Source organism: Mizuhopecten yessoensis, unplaced genomic scaffold (genome assembly GCF_002113885.1).
Source record: "Mizuhopecten yessoensis strain PY_sf001 unplaced genomic scaffold, ASM211388v2 scaffold1649, whole genome shotgun sequence".
Lineage (NCBI taxonomy): Eukaryota > Metazoa > Mollusca > Bivalvia > Pectinida > Pectinidae > Mizuhopecten > Mizuhopecten yessoensis.
This window is the reverse complement of record NW_018404152.1, coordinates 46,820-55,975: the sequence shown is the minus strand read 5'-3', so window position 1 is coordinate 55,975 and position 9,156 is coordinate 46,820. Positions and strand designations below refer to the sequence as shown.

The window sequence follows — 9,156 nt, the reverse complement described above, 5'->3', positions numbered from 1 at the left end:
TGAAAATTTTACGACATTTGACCCCTGTGACCTTGAAAATTGGTCCAGGTCATTGATTTGAACAGACTTGGTAGCCCTTCATCCCAGCATACTACAGGTCAAATATCAGTACCCTGGGCCTTTTGGTAATTGAGAAGAAGTTGTTTGAAGATTTTAAGACATTTGACCCCTGTGATCTTGAAAGTGGGTCAAGGTCATTTTTTTAACAAACATTGTATCCCTTCATCCCAGCATGCTACAGGCCCAATATCAGTACCCTGGGCCTTTTGGTTATTGAGAAGAAGTTGTTTGAATATTTTAACATATTTCAACCCCTGTGACCTTGAAAGTGGGTCAAGGTCATTTTTTTTAACAAACTTGGTATCCCTTTATCACAGCATGCTACAGGCCCAATATCAGTACCCTGGGCCTTTTGGTTATTGAGAAAAGTTGTACCCCTGTGACCTTGAAAGTGGGTCAAGGTCATTTTTTTTAACAAACTTGGTAGCCCTTCATCCCAGCATGCTACAGGCCTAATATCAGTACCCTGGGCCTTTTGGTTATTGAGAAAAGTTGTACCCCTGTGACCTTGAAAGTGGGTCAAGGTCAATTTTTTAACAAACTTGGTAGCCCTTCATCCCAGCATGCTACAGGCCCAATATCAGTACCCTGGGCCTTTTGGTAATTGAGAACGAAGTTGTTTGAAGTTTTTAAAATATTTGAACCTTGTGACCTTGAAAATTGGTCAAAGTCATTCATTTTAACAAACTTGGTAGTCCTTCATCCCAGCATGCTACAGACCCAATATCAGTACCCTGGGCCTTTTGCTTATTGAAAAGATGTCGCTTGAAGATTTTACGACATTTGACCCCTGTGACCTTGAAAGTTGGTCAAGGTCATTCAGTTGAACAAACTTGATAGCCCTTCATCCCAGCATGCTACAGGCCCATTATAAGTACCCTGGGCCTTTTGGTAATTTAGAAGAAGTTGTTTAAAGATTTTAAGACATTTGACCCCTGCGACGTTGAAAGTGAGTCAAGGTCATTTTTTTTAACAAACTTTGTATCCCTTCATCCCAGCATGCTACAGGCCGAATATCAGTACCCTGGGCCTTTTGGTTATTGAGAAGAAGTTGTTTGAATATTTTAAGACATTTAACCCCTGTGACCTTGAAAATCGGTCGAAGTCATTCATTTGAACAAACTTGGTAGCCCTTCATCCCAGCATGCTACAGGCCCAATATCAGTACCCTGGGCCTTTTGCTTATTGAATAGAAGTTGCATGATGATTTTACGACATTTAACCACTGTGACGTTGAAAGTTGGTCAAGGTCATTCATTTGAACAAACTTGGTAGCCCTTCATCCCAGCATGCTACAGGTCCAATAACAGTACCCTGGGCCTTTTGGTTATTGAGAAGAAGTCGCTTGAGGATTTTACGACATTTAACTACTGTGACGTTGAAAGTTGGTCAAGGTCATTCAGGTGAACAAACTTGATAGCCCTTCATCCCAGCATGCTACTGGCCCAATATCAGTTCCCTGTGCCTTTTGGTTATTGAGAAGAAGTTGTTTGAAGTTTTAAAAAAATATTTGAACCCTGTGACCTTGAAAATTGGTCAAGGTCATTCATTTGAACAAACATGGTAGCCCTTCATCCCAGCATGCTTCAGCCCCAATATCAGTACCCTGGGCCTTTTGCTTATTGAGAAGAAGTTGTTTGAAGATTTTAACATATTTCAACCCCTGTAACCTTGAAAGTGAGTCAAGGTCATTTTTTTGAACAAACTTGGTAGCCCTTCATCCCAGCATGCTACAGGCCCAATATCAGTACCCTGGGCCTTTTGGTTATTGAGAAGAAGTCGTTTGAAGATTTTACGACATTTGACCCCTGTGACCTTGAAAATTGGTCAAGGTCATTCATTTGAACAAACATGGTAGCCCTTCATCCCAGCATGCTACAGGCCAAATATCAGTAACCTGGGCCTTTTGGTAATTGAGAAGAAGTTGTTTGAATATTTTAAGACATTTGACCCCTGTGACCTTGAAAATTGGTCAAGGTCATTCATTTTAACAAACTTGGTAGTCCTTCATCCCAGCATGCTACAGACCCAATATCAGTACCCTGGGCCTTTTGCTTATTGAGAAGAAGTTGTTTGAAGATTTTACGACATTTGACCCCTGTGACCTTGAAAATTGGTCAAGGTCATTCATTTTAACAAACTTGGTAGTCCTTCATCCCAGCATGCTACAGACCCAATATCAGTACCCTGGGCCTTTTGCTTATTGAGAAGAAGTTGTTTGAAGATTTTACGACATTTGACCCCTGTGACCTTGAAAATTGGTCAAGGTCATTCATTTTAACAAACTTGGTAGTCCTTCATCCCAGCATGCTACAGGCCTAATATCAGTACCCTGGGCTTTTTGGTAATTGAGAAGAAGTTGTTTGAATATTTTACGACATATAACCACTGTGACGTTGAAAGTGGGTCAAGGTCATTCAGTTGAACAAACTGGATAGCCCTTCATCCCAGCATGCTACAGGCCTAATATCAGTACCCTGGGCCTTTTGGTTATTGAGAAGAGGCTGTTTGAAAATTTTAAAGACATCTGACACCAGTGACCTTGAAAGTAGGTCCAGGTCATTCATTTGAACAAACTTGGTAGCCCTTTATCCCAGCATGCTACAGGCCCAATATCAGTACCCTGGGCCTTTTGGTTATTGAGAAGAGGCTGTTTGAAAATTTTAAAGACATCTGACACCAGTGACCTTGAAAGTAGGTCCAGGTCATTCATTTGAACAAACTTGGTAGCCCTTTATCCCAGCATGCTACAGGCCCAATATCAGTACCCTGGGCCTGATGATTATTGAGAAGAGGCTGTTTGAAGATTTTAAAGACATCTGAAACCAGTGACCTTGAAAGTAGGTCCAGGTCATTCATTTGAACAAACTTGGTAGCCCTTCATCCCAGCATGCTACAGGCCCAATATCAGTACCCTGGGCCTTATGGTTATTGAGAAGAAGTTGTTTGAAAATTTTAATATATTTGACCCCTGTGACCTTAAAAGTGGGTCAAGGTCATTTATTTAACCAAACTTGGTAGCCCTTGATCCCAGCATGCTACTGGCCAAATATCATCTTCCTAGGCCTTTTGGTTACCGAAAAGAAGTTGTTTAAAGAAAAAAGTTGACGCCGGAACGACGGACGACGGACGGACGACGGACCCCGCACCATAACATAAGCTCACTTGCCCTTCGGGCAGGTGAGCTAAAAATTAAATAATATCTACCTAAGTCATATTTTCAACTGCAATTTAATGGTGTTCCCCGTCGAATTAAGATATGCTTCCCAGCGTAATCGTTATTCCGGTAGTACCCGATGTCAAGGAATATTGGAGAGAACACAGTTGATCTGTAGCCCATATTGTGATATTTGGGACCTCCATCTTTCTTTCCTCTATATCTCCTATTTATTCTTCCTTTTTAACGATGCTTTTGCGCCTATCATCATACGGCCTTAGCTGTCACGAGAAAGTGAAAACCTGAACAAACAAAACAACCCGGTTAAGTTTTCATTCATAAATGGTATTTGGTTTTACGCAATTTGGGAAATTTAATAAACAGTTATTGGTTAACAGTACTGCACAATACAATTACGTTNTTATTGAGAAGAAGTTGTTTGAATATTTTAAGACATTTGACCCCTGTGACCTTGAAAATCGGTCGAAGTCATTCATTTGAACAAACTTGGTAGCCCTTCATCCCAGCATGCTACAGGCCCAATATCAGTACCCTGGGCCTTTTGCTTATTGAAAAGAAGTTGCANTTGAAGTTCTTTGTCTACAAATATATTATATTGTAACTATTGTGCATGTTCACATTTGAAAGTTTAAAGTGACCGTTGTTGTAGTCAATGTTCTTAACAGTTTATACAAAGAACTCTGCACAGATGTGTGTGTGTGGATGCGAGTATACGTACGTGCAACCATGCCTGAGTGGCTGTGGTTAAGCGTGTGTATGTATATATGACAAACACTAGAAGATAAAGCACTAGATTTCCAATCTGATGCGTTATACAATATTTACCAAAGGATTAACCACATGCACAGATGTTAAATGTTAAACTTGGTCTTTGTTTAATTCATATTGCAGTTGAGGTGTCCCTGGTTTCGAAGAACTAATTACCTGTCAATATGATTCGGTGAGGAATTGATATAAAGCTGTAAGCTTGTTTTCCCATCCCCCTCTAATTTTTTACAAAGATCACCCTTTATTATTTACCAAACACTAGATTTATCGTAACTTAAACATTATTCGAGTTCTAGTACATATTGTTCATAATTTTTTTATCATTAATGAGGTGGATACATAATCTACCAATATCTCCGTATTCGAACAGGGTTTTTAATCGAGTATGTAGATATGATTCTAATTATCGAAAGCGAAACCTTTGTAAGTGCATGATTCCAATAATCGAAAGCGAAACCTTAGTAAGTGTATGATTCTAAGTATATCGTGGAAATTTTCAAAAATCAGGGTTACATGATAGCAGTCATTCATTGGATAATTGATTTCATAACCAGAGACAGCCCACGTGATCATAACACACTGGTATATAAACAGATCAGGCCGCACCAATAAGCATTTTAGTATCGACAACGTTTCAGATTTTTCAGATTTTTTCAGTTTTTACTGATCTTTCAGGTAGGTAAACGTTATTTAAAATCAAATTAGTGTGTTGTTTGCACTAACTTCTATTATGATTAAATAATTTTAACGTCTTTTTTCTAGGTTCAACAACCTCTTTAAAAATGTATAGTCATCCAAATTTCAAAACCCATATAACTAATCTTTTAACACCCAATTAAATTCAGATATGTATTTTCAATTGGGATATTTTTTATTTGCTAATTGAAAGTTTAAGTGACTATACAATGTTTTAGGGGGCTTGCCGAACCTTAGCTGATGCATATCTATTTTTAGCACGCTATATACAATATATATCACTTTTTTATAAATGTATGTCATGGGTATTCGTAGATGTGATGTTGAAATAAATAAAAAGAGTTTTATTTTTTATTTTCCCTAAATTTTAATATAACTGGCAGTTGAATTATTTACATTTGTTGATCAAAGTTCTATAAATATGGTCGTATTATTGCCACTTTACATGTCAACCGGGAAGAAAGTAATAAAGCGCTATTTTCGTTCGCGGTAGACGGGTATAACGGTTTGGGCTATATCTTGATGCTGGCCAAAGTGATAGATTTCGATCTCCTTTGATTCATGTTCACAACATAAGGATAGTTAAAACTTTTTCATATCTTGAGAAACAGATGTGTCGATGATTTCGTATCTTTTTTGCTTGCTTTACATTTAATTCGCATCTTGTAAAAGTACTCAGTCACTGAATTGTTTTATCTATGTAAAGGGGGGGGGGGGGGGTTCTTTATGGAAAGTAAGAACTAATTACAAGTCACCTTGTATATATATATATATATATATAATAAACAGAAGAAAATAAAATTCTGGTAGAAATTTTAGTTCTGATCTTCAAAGCATACGAAATATATTACGTGAAACAGAATATAACATATTTATATTGTAGTTTCAGTAAGCTGGATGTCTTCCAGACAAGATATCTACGAAGAATTTTGCGAATCTTCTGGCCTCAGGCTGTCTCCAATGCAGAATTGTACAGGAGGACAGACACCGTACCGTAGGAAATAAAGCGAAGAAGATGGCGGTGGATTGGGCACGTCTGCAGGATGCACCCGGATCCATCACAAGGGTAGAGATGAGATGGACACCATCAGGCAAGAGGAAGAGAGTAAGACCCAAGAAAACCTGGAGGCGGTCGGTCGAGAAGGAAATGAAGGAAGCAGGATATACGTGGGGACAAGTCCAACGACGGTTCAAAGACAGACAGCGCTGGAACTCTCTGGTGATGGCCTTATGTGCGACGCCGCAGGAAGAGGATTAAGTAAGTAAAGTATATGGAAGCTTTAAATTTCAATTAAAAGATAATTTGATCATCATGATACATTCGCTCAAATAGATAAAAATATCTTAAATGTCTATCTTCTATTTCATTCATAGATAACTTCAATTAGAACGATGACCTTTCATAACAGCAGGACATTATTAAGTCCCCCAAACGAAGCGGCGGACTTATTGGTTTTACTCCGTGTCTTATTCCTTTTCTTTTTCTTCTTTTCCTTCTTCTTCTTGTTCCGTCGTATAAGTTTCCGACACATTTCTCAAAAACGATTGGATGGAACTTTATGAAACTTAACACTAGTGTTTATCATAGTGAGGGGTTGTGCACATTTATTTTCCAACCGGCCTCTGATTGGTCGATATTAAATATTGCTCGACTTTGTTCAAATTTGGTATGTAGGTGTATTTTGGCACTGCAAACAAAGCTGTGGGGTTTATGGGACTTCTGTAATGGTCCTCAATACAATTTTATGTGTTTAATATGGCCATATTTGACTCATTTTAATAGGGTAGATTATGAATTTAAGCTAGATTTGAATATCAAAGGAACTTTAATAATAAACATTAAGAATATAAACATGAAAATTAATGACTGTCACTCAACTTTTTTATTAAATCGATAAGAACATCAGAGTGAAAGTATTAACTTTGGAATTGATGAGGTTTTTAAAATGGTTTTGGATTTCTACATTTTTTGTGTGTACACTTTCCAAAAAAAGTCATTGACAGCGTCATCAGAGTATTAGGGCATCAACTAATGTGATGTCATTCCAAGCATAAATATATCAAAGTGAATTAGGAAAGGTATGATTACCGTGCGTGAGATTTACGGAATCTGAGTGGCCAATATTAAACCAATTGAAAACCCCATATCTATTGTTATAGTAAAAAAGCACAAATATTTGGACGAGATAATTTTTTTACTGACGTTCGTTGTGATAAAATATATATCTTACATTCTTTATAGTCTGGCATTGTCGAAGTCACCCCTCAGGGTGTGACGTTCCCTAGTGTTGATATTATTGGGGTAGCATACCCACTTTCATTCAGAACTAGAGAATCCTCAATTATTTACAATTTTTTCAAAATAATATGGAAATAACGAGAACGTAGCTGTAAAGAAACATTTATTATGTTAAATTCCATTATCACATCCTATACTTATTTCGTTGTTTTATTTACAGGTAAAATGGATGGCCTAATCGATTCGCACTAAATAAAGAAACATTTTTTTCTCGAGTCGACGACTGTGCATCGGGTTGTCGACTCGGGATTCAGTTTTAGAACTGAGTTCAACACGATGCTGGATGTAAGATGGTTGAAATAAACGTCCCGAAGAAAAAACTAAATGATGTCATCTGAAGTGGAATTACATCAATTTTTTTCAAGAGTGGCAATGCTCTATTCTAAAATTCTCTATATGCAGTTACTGGAAGTTTTGATTTCAGTTCATGGAATTCCGAAATCTTTATTCGCAGTTAACGTTTGGGTTTGACATTAAGGGAAACATTTCCGAACATGCAAAAACGACCGATAAAAAATGAATAAAAAGTCAAAAACATTCAATCAGTTAATTAGACTGGTTACTTATAACATTTGGTTTCAACTTTTAACTTCAGAAATAATGCAGAAAAAGATCTAGAGTCATTGGAACGTAGGAGAAAGACGGTAAACGTGAGGGATAATGTCAGTATTGTTCATAATAACTAGAAACTAATATTCTGACGATTAGAACACTGGAAAACAACACCGGGGGCCATTAAGGACAAAACGCATGCAGTCGTTATCAATTTCGTCACACTGGAACAATAATAACAGTCTACTTTCGGACTTTTGGTTTTTGTATTATCGATGTACTGTTATTAATAAACATGTAGAAATATCAGGGAAAAATTGGTATTTGGAAAAAAAATGAATAATAAATATATCTCGACAGAGTGTATTGATTGTTGATTTTTCGTGAACTTTACTTTTGACAAAGTTATTTTTATGATGTCATATGTCAATTATACCATCAATACCGATAAATATGAAGGTGGTCCCTGGAACAAACAGATTGTAGACACAACATATATAAACGCAATCGTTTGCAGACACAGTCGGAGGCGCTCCTGTGAGGCTACAGTAACCAACGTGCATGCAAAACTACAAGTTTACTGTATCCATGCAAATATACACGCCTACTGTGAAGCTAAGCTTTATATACGGGCCCTGGTGTCACGTGAATAGAGTACCCGAGATCCTAAATACTACCACTTTGCACGACAGACAGGTTTAGCCATATACATCGATGTTGATGATCGATTTGACGATTGGTGACCTATATATTGACCCTTGACTTATGATTACATGTAGTATGCTATCCTGATTGATATTAGGGATCATTTTAACTATGACCACTGCATGCTGACCTGTAGGCATAGCAGGTGCGTGGCATTGGCTAATTAGGTTTGGCTTAAACGCAATCGTTGCAGAATGAGAGTCGGCGGAGCTCCGTTGGGGTAAATGGTATGCGAGGTATATGATTAAACTCTTGTTCACAGTAGGCGTGTATATTTGCATGTATATGGTTAAACCATATACCTAGCATATTGATGATCGATTTGACCTTTGGTGATCTATATATATTGATATGCTACATTGCATCATACAATTTGTTGTTTACATCAAAAAAGTGTACAATGTAACATTTACCAAAATTGTTAGTCCAATTGACCTATGACCTGATTTCAGCCAGTATTGTCCTAGTAGGTGCTCGGCATAAGCTTATTTTGATCAAGTGCAGATGTCTGGCATTATTAGAAAAGTAAACGTTGATTACTTCCTTACACTAAACGAATTTCAAATAATACAGGCATCATCATCACCATCATCATCATAATCAGCATCATCATAAAAAAAAATCTATCATGACCATATGCTAATATGTCTCTTCAGTTCAAAGTTAAATGTAATTTTATAATGATAAAACAAAAGTATGTGTTGCTTCAGATTATAATTTGCTTGCATAGGGCCCCGTCCTGAATTACTATTTCACAGTACAGCGGATGATAAAAATACAACATATTTCTACGATACCCTGTTAGAGTGTAAAAATATAATCCGTAATTACAAATTGTTATTTCGACAGATTACTTAGGTTTATAACACCAGAGACTTAACATTAGCTTTACAGAAGA

The 9,156-nt window shown here is 37.2% G+C and overlaps 1 long non-coding RNA gene across 1 annotated transcript; it reads left to right on the top strand.

Annotated features, from left to right (window-relative positions):
• Window positions 1–4,575: 4,575 nt before the first annotated feature.
• LOC110466339 lies at window positions 4,576–7,910 on the top strand. Its single transcript, XR_002464728.1, has 3 exons — window positions 4,576–4,681; window positions 5,586–5,960; window positions 7,162–7,910. It is a non-coding gene; the product is annotated as an uncharacterized LOC110466339 (long non-coding RNA).
• Window positions 7,911–9,156: the final 1,246 nt, after the last annotated feature.